This window comes from Carcharodon carcharias, chromosome 14, assembly GCF_017639515.1.
Source record: "Carcharodon carcharias isolate sCarCar2 chromosome 14, sCarCar2.pri, whole genome shotgun sequence".
In the NCBI taxonomy this organism is placed as follows: Eukaryota; Metazoa; Chordata; class Chondrichthyes; order Lamniformes; family Lamnidae; genus Carcharodon; species Carcharodon carcharias.
Window position 1 is genome coordinate 15,008,651 of NC_054480.1, and position 13,800 is coordinate 15,022,450.

A 13,800-nucleotide genomic window follows, 5' to 3' on the forward strand; every position below is an offset into this window, starting at 1 on the left:
GTGCATGTTACTTTCCATATTCAGCCCTGAAATACCTTGTCACTCTCAAACTCATTCCCAGCTCTAAATCATCAACAAGCTGGTCAGGAAATAGGTGCCAATATTTTGGGATAAAAACAGAAACAGAGTTAACATTTCAAAACCTGCTGAGTTTTTCTAGCATTTTCTGTTTTTATTTCGGTTTTCCAGCACCCACAGTATTTTGCTTTAATGCCAATATTTTGGACTGTGTGTGGAGTGAGAGGCTACTGCTGACTGGAACAGTGCGGACATGAAACCTCCGGCTCTTGACTTCTGTAAGAATTGTAGACTTTTTATGTCATGAACTTGATGTACTTTGATGCATGCTTTTGTTTACAAAAAGCTTATACAAGAGGCTGTATGGGCTCGCTGACCTTAACATTGTGTTACCAAAAATCAGTTTAAGCTGCTCAAGTTGTCTGCACATTTTAAACCTCGTTGCTATTTAATTTAAGAACAAACTGTGATTGAATGATATGAGTGATACATTACCAAATACGGTAAAAGGAGTGCTGGGGCAGGAGTTGTGAGAAGGATAAAAAGAGCAGGTCTGAAGCTATTTCTAACACAGCTTTATCAAAAAGAGGAGCGAAGACAAGAACTAGCATTGACCTGTGTCTAAGCTTTTCTGGACAGTAGTGATTCAAAAGCTATCATCTGTTTGTTAAGTATATTATACTTAATAAATCCTCTTAATTTGTTACACAAAAATACTTTATACCAACAGTTTTGGCTTGTCCAAGAACCTAAACAAGGTTCAGAAGTGCCCAGAAGCTTTACACTTTGAGTAAAGACCACTCTACAGTCCATTTAGATAATAGGACACTTTCAACAGCTATCCAATTCACAACCATTTCTCCACGGTTCTCTGTTCTACTCTCATAGTTCACCACCTCAATTCTGGATCAATTGTTATACAGATACGCATGGACTTGCACAGACATAAACCAGTCTGGAAGATATGTCCTTCTGGACTTACCAGCGCAGTCAGTAGTGGTGCTGGCCACATGGAAGACTCCCAGCCAGAATACATTCTGTCCCCTTGCCACTGTCACTGCTTCTTCCAAGTGGTGTTCAGTGTGGAGGAGCACTGATTCATCATTTGAGAGAGGGCAGTTGGTGGTAATCAGCAGGACGTTTCCTTGCCCATGTTTGACCTGATGCCACGACACTTCACGAGACTCAGGTTCAATGGTGAGGCCTCACAGGGTGGCTCACTCCCCACTGTGTCACCATCTCTGCTGAGACTGACCTGCTAGGGATGGTGATGGAGAAACCTAGACATTGTCTGTAAAGTATGATTTGGTGAGTTAGGCAGTTGCTTGACTAGTCTGCGGCCCTGCATTTCCCTCACCCTGTCATTACCACAAAACCAGGGGATCAACCCTGGTTCAATGAGGAGTGTAGAGGAGCATGCCAGGAGTAACACTAGGCTCATTACCACCTTCTCAAGGGCAATGAGAGATAGACTATAAATGCACATCTCACCCCATAAGAGCCATGTATATAAGCAGAGTTGTGTTACTTAATCTCTCCATGCAGATTCACATTTCATATAAAAATATAAGAAGGAATGAAAAGGTCATTCAGTCTACCACATTTTACCCCTTTTACAGATATCCATGATGTTTCTTGCCGAGAACTCTACTCTATCCATGTTGTGTCTTGAGGACAGTTGTTCCATGAATACACCCTGACTTTAAAAGGTTATCATCTATATGTTATAGTAATGATCCGTTACATTACTCAGGTCACCTGTGATAGCGATCTCACTTCTGAATTGGAAGGTTGTTCCAGTCCTAACCCAGAACATGAGCACAAAAATCAAGACTGAAACTTTAGTGTGGTACTGAGAGAGTGCTGTACTCTCAGGGTTGTGGCCCATTGAATGAAACATTAAACTGAGACCTCTCTTTCCTCTCAGGGAGTTGTAAAAGTTATTTTGAAGAGGACCATACACCTTGCCCAAAATTTAATTCCTCAATCAATGTCAAAAAACAGATTATCAGGTCATTATCACATTGCTGTTTGTGGGAGCTTGCTGTGTGCAAATTGGCTGCTGTGTTTCCAACAACACACAATTAACCACCCTTCAAAAGTATTTCATTGACCATAAAATGTTTTGGGAGATCATATGATCTGAAAGGTGCTGCATAAATGCAAGTCTCCCTTTCTTTTATATCCAGATTATCCATCTACCCTTGAAACACAACTATTCCACCTTGGCTACCAGGGAACATTCTCCATTATCCAGCCTCTCCATTCCCCAGCCACACCCCTCCTCCCAACCCCAAGCACAGGAGCCCTTGTTCACAAGGGATATTAATTTGGATGCATATGCCAGAAACCGGACTTTTGGTCCAACAGGTGTGTATGATAGGAGACCCACCTAACTTTCTCTAACCCTATCAGCATAAGCTTCAATTCCTTTCTGCCTCATGAATTTATCCAGCTTCTCCTTGAACGCATTTTTCTCATGATGTGAACAACACTGGCAAGACCACATTTATTCCCCGTCTCGAGTTGTGCTGAGACGGCTCTTTCGAGGAGACCTTTAAAGACTAGAATGAAGAAACAAGGCAGTGAGGTTTATGAAAGGAGTTCCAGTGAGTGGTCTTGAATGAGCTAAAGACTCTGTCATCAAAGGCTGGTTGGGGGAGAGAAGAGCAGTATACTTGGAGGCCGTTCTCTAGGTAAAGGATTATCTCCTATATTCCCTGTCATACTTACTCATGATTATCTATTATGTTTATGGCCCCTAGTTTTGGCCTTCTCCGACAAGTGGAAAACATCTCCTTTTTATCTACCCTATTGAATGCCTCATAAAGACATCTGTCAGGTCACCCCTCAGCCTTCTCTTTTCAAGAGTCCTTTATCATCTCACAAACCTGTCCCTATGATATAACCACTGCTCACATTCCAAACGGATCAGGTAGATATTTAATCTACAAGGTGGTCAAGGATTATTGGGTACAGGCAGGAAAGTGGAGTTAAGGCCACAGTCAGATAAACCAAGATCTTATTGAATGACGGAGCAGGTTCAAGGGACCAAATGGCCTTCTCCTGCTCCTAGTTCTTATAAGCGTAAAACACGTGTTCATCCAGCCCCCCTTTTAAAGAAGCAAATCAATACCCTCCTTGACGACCTTGGGCTCTGCACTGCTTCAACGAACACAGGTAGAGAGGGTCGGCTCACTCCACATGAAACTGGAGCAACTCTGCACCCTTGGGCTTGCCCTGACTTAACTATGCAGATTGTTCAGTCAAATCTGAGCTGAGAGATCAGGGACAACAATATTGTTGCTCTTCAGTGACATCATTCCCTGTAGATATTCTCAGGAAGGTGAAGTCACCAGTTCCTGAGGATGTCCTCTGTAGCGCCGGTGTGCATTCCTACTGGATTACTTACGATACTCGAATGAGCACTGCAGTATACTCAGGCGACTAAATGGATTTGGCAAGGCACCCATACCAGAGTTCATGACTGTTTTCTCTTTCACACTGATTACCCCTGTTGATGGAGTTTTTCCACCTAATTCCATTGGAGTCAATGACCGTGTTTATAGTGACATGTCACTGACCTGGGTGGGGGGGGTGGTGGTGGAGAGTGGTGGGGTGGGGGGGGTGGGGGGGTAGGGGAGCTGGGTTCTGATTGCTGCTTTGGGAATCTGCAGCTCGCCTACCCCAAGTGACCCACAGACACGCACGGCTCTGCTTGGAGAACTCCAAGAGAGCCAGTCACCTACCCAAGCTATCGGCTGGGGAATGGAAAGAGGTGCAGAGAGAAAGCAGGGGTGTGAAAGGGAGCAGGAGGGTAGAGGAGAAAGCAGATTAAATAATTGAAATAGGATAATAGTAAAAAAAAAATAATTGAACTACCCGTGACCCTGAATCTGGTTTGGTCCTACAGATGAGGAAAAATAGAGGTTTATCAGATGAGACCAATTATATTAATTTGGCCTCAGGTCAGAAGGCTTTTGGGAAGCTTTTAATTTATTTATGGTTACAGCACAGAAAGCCATTCAGCCTGCCAACTCTGTGCTGGCTCTCTGCAAGAGCGGTTTAGCTGACCCCACACCTCTGCCCTTGCCTTGTAGATCTGCAAATCCTTTTCCTTCGGGTGCTTATCCGATTTTCTTTTGAAACTCACAGTTGAATCTGTCTCCGCCTCACTCTCAGGCTGTGCATTCCAGGTTTGTAACCACTCACTGTGCAAAAAGGTTTTTCCTCATGTCTCCTTCGGCTCTTTTGATAATCTCTTTAAACCTGTGTCCTCTGCTTCCGAATTCTTCATTCAATGCAAACAGCCTCTCTCTATCGACTCTGTCCAGAACCCTCAAGACCTTGAGCACCTCTATCAAATTTCTTCTCAACCTTCTCCTCTCTAAGGAGAAAAGCCCCAGTTTCTCTCACCTACCCATACTGCTGAAGTCTCTCAATGCTGGAACCATTCTAACTGGCCTCATGAACAAGGAAGCACCATCTTAAAATTAGAGCGAGGCTGTCCAGGAGGACAATTATGAAACACGTTGTCCACAGAAAGGGTAGTAGATTTCTAAAATCGCCCCCCCCAGCTCCAAATGGCGGTGGTGGTTGAGGCGGTGGGGGGGGGGGGGGTGCGTGGGTGGCGGGGGGGGGGTGGTGGTGCGTGGTTGGGGTGGGGGTGGGTGGTGGCATGGGGAGGGGAAGGGAAGAACAACTGAAGTTTTCAAGACTGAGCTTAATAGATTTTTGTTCGGCAATAGTATTAAGGGTTATGGAGCCAGGATGGGTAAAGGCTGTTGAGCTGCTGATTGGCCATGATCTGAGTGAATGGTGGAATAGGCTTCAAGGGCTGAATGGCCTCCTCCTATTCCAATGTTTCCATCAAGGGACCCTACCTTAGATGCTTTCTCCTCTACCCTCCTACTCAGTCTCACTCCAGTTTCTAATGGGCAGATCTGCAGCATTAAAGTGCTCCTAATTCAGTGTATAATTATCACTCAGAAGCTACAAATGGCTGATCTGGGAAATGGAAAATGAAAGTAGCACACAGTGGGGGCTGAGGCATATTGTTAGGGCAGAGTAGAAGGGACTTTTTCCATCATGTCTCCTCAGTGGTGTCATTGACGGCCTACAAGGGGAAGTATTCAATTTCCCAGCACTATCATTCCTCACCTTGACTAAAATACAACCACGGAGAAAGAAAAGTGGACGCTGGGCTGAGGATGTGATGTGGTTGGGGTTTGATGCCTCTGATTACAGCCTATATAGAATCATAGAATGATACAGGACAGAGGGAGCCATTCGACCCATTATGCTTGTGCTGCCTCTTTGAAAGGGTTACCCAATTACCTGCTATTTTCTTATAGACCTGCAAATTTTCCCTCTTCAGTATTTATCCAATTCCTTTTTGAAAGTTACTATTGAGCTGCTTCCAGTGCCCTTTCAGGAAGCACATTCCAGGTCACGACAACTCGCTGCATCAAGTCTTTTCCCACATGTCGCCTCTGGTACTTTTGCCAAGGATCTTGAATCTTTGTCCTCTGGTTACCAGCCCTTCTGCCACTGAAAACAATTTTTTTTTCTTATTTACTGTGTCAAAACTCCTCTAGTTTCGAACAACGTCTATTGAATCTCCCCCTAACCTGCACTGCTCTCAGGAGAACAATCCCAGTTTCTCTAGTCTTTCCGTGCTATTGAAGTACCTTGCCCTGGTAGCATTCCATTGAAACTCCTTTGCATATCTATCCCTGGCCAAGTTCACCCATGAATAAAGGGTGTAAGAGCTACTGGCATCAGGAGAGGAGGGGGCACAGCGCTTGTCACACAAAATGATGAGGGTGTCACTGTGCAGCAACTGAGTGAAGCTTTCTCAGTTGATGCAAAGCAGGAGATCTAACACTGATTTTAGATGAAATTGTCCAAAAATAAAACTCTAGCCTCTCTGGCCTGAGGATTTCTTAAGCCAACAGTGCACATGTGAGAAAAATCAATGGGTTGAAATCACTCAATTCAGTAACAAACGCAACAGCCAATTTACGCATAGCAAGCTCCCACAAACAGCATTGTGAAAATGACCACATCATCTGTTTTGGTGATGTTGACTGAGGGATAAATATTGACCAGGGAACCCAAGATAACTCCTTTGCTCTTCTTCGAAATGGTACCATGGAATCTTTTACACCCATCTGATGGGACTGGGTTTAATATCCCATTAAAAGGCAGCAGCTCTGACAGTGCAGCACTCCCTCAGAACTGCGCTGGGAGTGTCAGCTCTGACAGTGCAGCACTCCCTCAGAACTGCGCTGGAAGTGTCAGCTCTGACAGTGCAGCACTCCCTCAGAACTGCGCTGGGAGTGTCAGCTCTGACAGTGCAGCACTCCCTCAGAACTGTGCTGGGAATGTCAACTCTGAAAGTGCAGCTCCCTTAGAACTGCGCTGGCAGTGTCAACTCTGACAGTGTAGCACTCCCTCAGTACTCCACTGGGAGTGTCAGCTCTGACAGTGCAGCACTCCCTCAGAACTGCGCTGGAAGTGTCAACTCTGTCAGTGCAGCACTCCCTCAGAACTGCGCTGGCAGTGTCAGCCTAGATTTTTGTGCCCAAGCCCTGGATGAGACTTCAACACACTTCCTTCTACCTCAGAAGCAAGAGTAGCAACTGCAACACAGCTGATGCATTTATTGTTGTTTATGGGATCCTGCTGTGCACCAATTAGCTGCCATATTTCCCTAACTAATAACAGTGATTACACTTCAAAAGTAATTCAGTGGCTGTGAATCACTTTGGGATATCCTCTAGTCATGAAAGGTGCTATATAAATGCAAGTTCCTTCATTTAAACAGTAGACAAAGGGTTTTTACCATAAATGTTCTTATGTATTTGTTACCTTTGCTGAACCTTGTGTTTCAACCCAACTATATTTCTCATGTGCACCTGTGGTTTAATAAAAGCTCATCCCTGCAAGGCTAAGAGGTTTTTTTTTGGACAATTTTGTTTAAAATCTCTGGCAGGCTTCATGGTTTATGTCAACTGTGAAAATGCTACAATCAGTTGATGCATAGTGACATCCTCCTCGAAAGTCTAATCTGTGATGCTCTCACTGTAATGTTCTGTATCTAAAACTCCTCTGGTTATAGAGTTATCAGCCCTCCTGGATTGTCCTGGAACTCCAGGAATTATAGACCTGCATTGGTGACTAGAAGGGACTTTAATTATCCTGGTATAGGCTGGGATAGTAATAGTGTAAAGCACAAAAAGGGGGATGAATTCCTGAACTGTGTCCAAGAGGCATTTCTTGATCAGTGTGCTTCCAGCCCCCAGAGGTCAGATGCAGTTCCGGATCTAATTCTGGGGAATAAAGTGGGGCAAGTGGACCGTGTTTCAATGGGAAAGCATTTGGAGAATCCATCCATCCTTAATTAGCCATTGTCCACAAGGGACCATAGAAACTTTTCTCTGTTCACTGCGTGCTGCTGTCATTCCTCCCTCCATCCAGTTTCTGATGTTGTCCACCATCCAGTCCTTCTCCAACCTGACCTCTTCCTTCCAGATGTTTCACCTTCTATTGTCACCAACACCCAGACTCTCACTGCACCTTTTCCAATGGTCGTGCTTTCTCAATTTCCACTTCACCGCTTCAGCTAAAAGCCCATGAGCTGCTGGGGCTCCGATTTTCTTGGGGGCAAATTCATTGCTTCTTCGGTCTCTCCAGCCGACTCTAAGGGCCCTTTGACAGAGCCACGTTTCACAAGCTGTAACCCTTCTTATCATCAGCCTTATTGAGGGTTCAGCTCTTGCACCTAAACATGACACAATGCTTCACACCAGAGAACTTACAAGTGTCGGCCGTTGTTAGATGCCCTCCATCAGGAGCCACCCTCCACGTTTCAAAACAAAAAATAAACGTTAAGACCTATTCCACCCTGAGACCCAACTTACCCAGGAGTAACACCAGCTGGGATCGTAACAAAGCAAAGTTAGGATCTACCAAGCCAGGTTTTACTCTAGGATCTAACTTGACCAGTATTAACATCAGGAGAGGAAAACTGAGCCAACATTCCCACCCATAGTCACTTTCCATGAGACCATTTAGGATCCTTGTCAAAAAACTATTGGGAACTAGGGATAGTTCAAGTAAGTTATATTTGTATTTTTGGGCTTTAGGAATGAGTTTTAGCTTTAAGGTTAATTTATATTTCTTTATTAAGGGGACCTAAGTTTGAGTTTCTCTTTAAACTGATGCCTGCAACTCTGTGGGGTTTTGTTTGTTTTGATTCATTCATGGGATGTGGGTTTTGCAGGCTGGGCCAGCACTTATTGCCTATGTTCAGAGGGCATTTTCTGGAGACATATGTAGGACAGACCACATGAGGATAGTGGATTTCCTTCCCTAAAGGATGTTAGTGAACCAGATGGGTCTTTATGATAGTCATCATCAGGCTTTTAATTCAAGATTTTTTTTTTCATTATTGAATTCAAATTTCATCATCTGCTATGGTGGGGTTTGAACCCAGGTCCCCAGAGTGTTATGCTGGGTCTCTCCATTAACTAGTCCAGCGATAATGCCACTATGCCACCACCACAGGGAAAGCTATCCTGTTGTCTAGCAATGGGAGTGACCCACAGAGACAAAAAAGGATTTTCAATTCAGCTGTAAGGATCTGCCAGAAGTACAGGAGAGGGACTGATAGCCAGTCCCAAACTAGAGAAGAAGCCAAAACCCAGGCAGAAGAACAGGAGAAAGGTCCCAAGGAAACCTTCTAGTTAAAGGAAGAACAGGAAACTGGAGGGGTCCGTCAAGAGGGATAGAGGGAGAGCTGGAGAGTGCGGGGCAGTTGACATCTTAGGAACGAGATTTGTTTCTAAGGAATGCAGCTGGCCTGAAACCCGAAAGCACTTTTTAATGTTTTAGTGTAGATGCCAGATTAACCTCCCCTCCAGGTCACCTACTGGCTTCTTGTTTGCTTATGTGTTTAATGTCCTTCCTGCTCAGGACACCCAATTCGCACAGCGTCCTAAACTGCTCAGCCACACCTAGTTGTTGAGTTCTAGTTATCCCCTGGTGACATGCTGCTGCCCGTTCTGATTTCTGCTGGGTTAATTAAACACCAAGGCCCCATTGTTGCGCACTGGGAGGTTCACAACTTTTCCTTTTAATAATAGAACGTTCGAAAATAACCTGCCCATTTTACTGACGTACATCTTGGACTGCGAGGCCTGTCATTTACCCAAGGAGAACTGAAGGACCCCATAGCTTTCAAAGCAGACGCCTATTTTCTTCCATTTAACATCTGTAAATGTGATTTTCCGTATAACTGTAGCACACTCGCTTCCTGTTCAGCAAGTAACCTGTTTTTCAGAAAATTCCACTCATTTCTCAGGAATCCAGGATATGTAGAATTTTGTGTGCTGTAATTTTGTGCCTGTTTTTAACTTAATAATTTTCCAAAACGTGAGCTGCCCCTTTTCAGCGACTGATATTAACCCTCTTATCGCTGCAGAATAATTTACTGGGTACTCTCAGGACAATAAGGGCCAATACCGAGTGGTATAGCCTGGCACCAGCCCCTCGTGGTGTAGTCGCATCTGATACATCAACCTTCCTTGTGAATATCAACACTTAAAGCCAGTTTTCAGCCAACAAAAATACTTTGTTTTCAAGCTAAAAAGCACCTCGATCTCACAGAGCCTGGGCCATAGAGGAAGAGGGGAACTTGAATTTATATAACACCTGTCACGTCCTCAGGATGTCCCGAAGCATTTTGTAACCAATGAAGGGCCTGCAAAAACCAGCCAGGTGGATGACCAGGCAATCTGTTTTGGTGACGATGGTCGAGGGATCTTTTACGGTTCGGTTTAGTATCTCATCCAAAGGATAGCATTCCTTCACTGCCGCACTAAGACACCCAGCGAAGATACATATTCTCAAACCCGTGCGGAGTGGGGGATTGAACGCGGAAACTAACTCAAGACGCAAGAGCCAGAGCTGACACGCAAAAATAATAATTAAGGTTTGAAAGGATAAAAAAGCATCTCGAGAATTGCTGAGTCACAGGAATCAGAAAGATCCCGGGCTTGACTCCCACTTGGTGCTGAGCTGGTCGCTCTCTAGCCAGAGGCCAGTGGCATTGTGATTGGATTTAACGCCCCAGGAAGGGGAATATTGCCCAGCATCACACTCTGTATCACCATCCAACAACCCTTGCTGGGAATGTGTGTGCATGCTTGGGGAAAGAGATAAATGGGTCTAACGCATTGTCACTGTCTAGATTCACCTGCCGAAGGTACCACAGGATATCTGGTCCTGGTCATGGTGCCTAAGAGAAAAATTATGCGCCCTAGTTAATGGTATAAACATTTTATGTAATATAAACAATATAATATAATTGGAAAGTGGTTGCAAAATCCTTACTCGCACCAAATTCCATTCCCCTAAGTCCTGAGCTCGCTGACCTACATCAGCTCCCACCTTGATTTAAAAAATTCTCATCCTTATATTCAAACCCCTCCATCGCTTTACGTCTCCCTATCGCTGCGGTTTCCTCCAGTCTCATAACCCCCCCCAGATCCATGAGGCCTCTAATCCCGGCCTCTTGAGCATGCCCCACTTTAATCACTCCTCTGTCTTCAGCTGCCGAGGCCTTAAACTCTATCATTCCATCCCTGAAACTTTCTGACTTGCTCCCTCTCTTTCATCCTTCAATCCTAGCAAGTTCCACATTCTTACAAAGGGAAACAAAAACAGAATTACCTGGAAAAACTCAGCAGGTCTGGCAGCATCAGCGGAGAAGAAAAGAGTTGACGTTTCGAGTCCCCATGACCCTTCGACAGAACTAGGTAAATCCCAGGAAGGAGTGAAATATTCTTACAAAGGGGTTTGATAAGTTGGATGAAGAGATCTTTTTCCTTGTTGAGGAGTTTAGAAGTAGGGATTCTAAATTGGAGATAGTCACTAATAAATCCAGTGAGGAGTTTAAGAGAAGCTTCTTTACCAGAGAGTGCGCAGAATGTGGAACTTGCTACCACAGGGAGTGGCTGAGGTAACTAACTTAGATGCATTTAAGGCCAAGCTGAGTAAACACAGGGAGAAAAGGAATAGAAGATTATGTTTAAAACAGTAGAAAGAGGAGGATTATGTGGAGCATAAACACCGGTGAGGCACGTGCAAATGAGAGGCGATTCTGAGATTCTCAGATTCTGAGGGGGTTTGACAGGGTGGACGCTGAGAGATTGTTTCCACTGGTTGGGAAGTCTAACACATGGGGACACAGTCTCAGGATGAGGGGGCCGATCATTTAGGACTGAGATGAGGAGAAATTCCTTCACTCAGAGGCATGTTGGCTTTCATTGTGAGAGGACTGGAGTACAGGAGCAAGGGTGTCATACCGGATCTTGGATCTGGAGTACTGTGTGCAGCTTTGGTTCCCTTACCCAAGAAAGGACATAGTTGCCGTGAAGGGAGTGCAGTGAGTGTTCACCAGGCTGATTCCCAGGATGGCAGGATTGTCATATGAGGAGAGATTTGGCTGACTAATCCTTATTCACTGGAGTTTAGAAGAATGAGAAAGGATCTCACTGAAATGTATAAAATTCTGACACTATGGACAGACTGGATGCAGGGATGCTGTTTCCTTTGGCTGGGGGTGGGGGTCTAGAACATGGGGTCACAGTCTCAGGATACGGGGTAAGCCATTTAGGACTGAGATGAGGAGAAACTTCTTCACTCAGATGGTGGTGAACCTGTGGGATTCTCTACCACAGAAGGCTGTAGAGGCCAAGTTACTGAATGTATTTAAGAAGGAAATAGATAGATTGCTAGACTCGAAAGGTGTCAAGGGATATGGAGGTTACAGCATTGAGCTAGAGGATCAGCCATGATCATGTTGAATGGTGGAGCAGGCTCCAAGGGCTGAATGACCTACTCCTGTTCCTACTTTCTATGTTGTGAACCTTTAGAATTCTCTACCCCAGACGATTGTGAGTGCTCCATCGCTGAATACATTTAAGGCTGGGATAGACAGAGTTTTGGTGTTTCAGGGAATCAAGGGAAAAAGGGAGTGGTTGGGAAAGTGGAGTTGAAGCCCAAGATGAACCATGATCATATTGAGTGGTGGAGCAGGTTCGATGGGATATGTGGTTTATTCCTGCTCCTTTCTTGTGTTCTTGTGTATCCATCCTGGCTACAAAAGCCATGGTGAAAAAGAGATAAAGTAAATTAAGAGTTGCCTAAGCCATAGTAATGGGTCTATTTGCAGAAAACATTTACATCTTGATGCCTGAAGCAGAGAATTTGGATCTTCCAGTTGCATTCCTGTTTGAAGGGTGATAGACTCATGGACGTTTACAGCACAGAAGAAGGCCATTTGGCCCATCATGTCGGTGCTGGATAACAAAGATCTGACTGCACTGATCCCATTTTCCAGCGCTTGGCCCATAGCCCTGGAGGCTATGGCAATGCAAGTGAATATCTAAATACTTCTTAAATGTTATCAGAGCTTCTGACTCAACCACCCTTTCAGGCAGTGAGTTCCAGACTCCCACCACCCTCTGGGTGAAAAAAATTCTCCTCAACTCCCCTCTTAACCTTCTACCTCTTACCTTCAATCTATGCCCCCTGGTTATTGACTCCTCTAGTAATGGAAAAAGTGTCTTCCTATCCACCCTATCTATGCCCCTCTTAACCTTATACACCTCAATCAGGTTACCTGTCAACCTTCGCTGCTCCAAGGAAAACAACCCCAGCCTATCCAATCTTTCCTCATAGCTCAGACTCTCCAGCCCAGGCAGCATCCTGGTAAATCTCCTCTGCAACCTCTCCAACGCAATCACATCCTTCCTATAATGTGGTGACCAGAACTGCAGGCAATACTCTAGTTGTGGCCTAACCAGCATTTTATACAGTTCCAGCATAATCTCCCTGTTCTTGTATTCTATGCCTCAGCTAATAAAGGCAAGTATCCCATATGCCTTCCTAACCACCTTATCTACCTGTCCCACTACCTTCAGGAATCTATGGATATGCGCACCCTCTGATCTTCAGTGCTTTCCAGGGTCCTACCATTCATACCCTTGCCTTGTTAGCCCTCCCCAAGTGCATTACCTCACACTTTTCCAGCCCTGCCCACCTGACCAGTCCATTGATATCCTCCTGTAGTTTACAGCTAGCCTCCTCACTATTTACCACCCTACCAATTTTCATGTCATCTGTGAACTTCTTGATCACACCCTCTACATTTAAGCCCAAATCATTTCTGTACACCACAAACAGCAAGGGCCCCACACCGAGCCCTGTGGAACCCCGCTTCTGGTCACAGAAACATCCCTCTACCATTACCCTCTGCTTCTTGCCTCTCAGCCAATTTTGGATCCAACATGCCACTTTGCCTTGGATCCCATAGGTTCTTACTTCCTTGACCAGTCTGCCATGAGGGACCTTATCAAGTGCCTTGCTAAAGCCCTTGTAGACCCTCATCAACACTCCTGGTTACCGCCTCAAAAAATTCCATCAAATTTGTCAAACACGACCTTCCCTGATTGACCTGCGTCTCTCCAAGTGCAGATATATTCTGTCCTCAGAATTCTTTTTAGTAACTTCCCCACCACCGAGGTTAGACTGACTGGTCTGTAATTTCCTGGTCTATCCCTTCCCCTCCCTTTTTTAATAACGGGATAACATTAGCAGTCCTCCAGTCCTCTGGCACCTCACTTGTGGCCAGAAAGGATTTGAAAATTACTGCCAGGGCCCCTGATATTTCTTTCCTTGCCTCTCTCAACAGCCTGAGGTACATTGCATCTG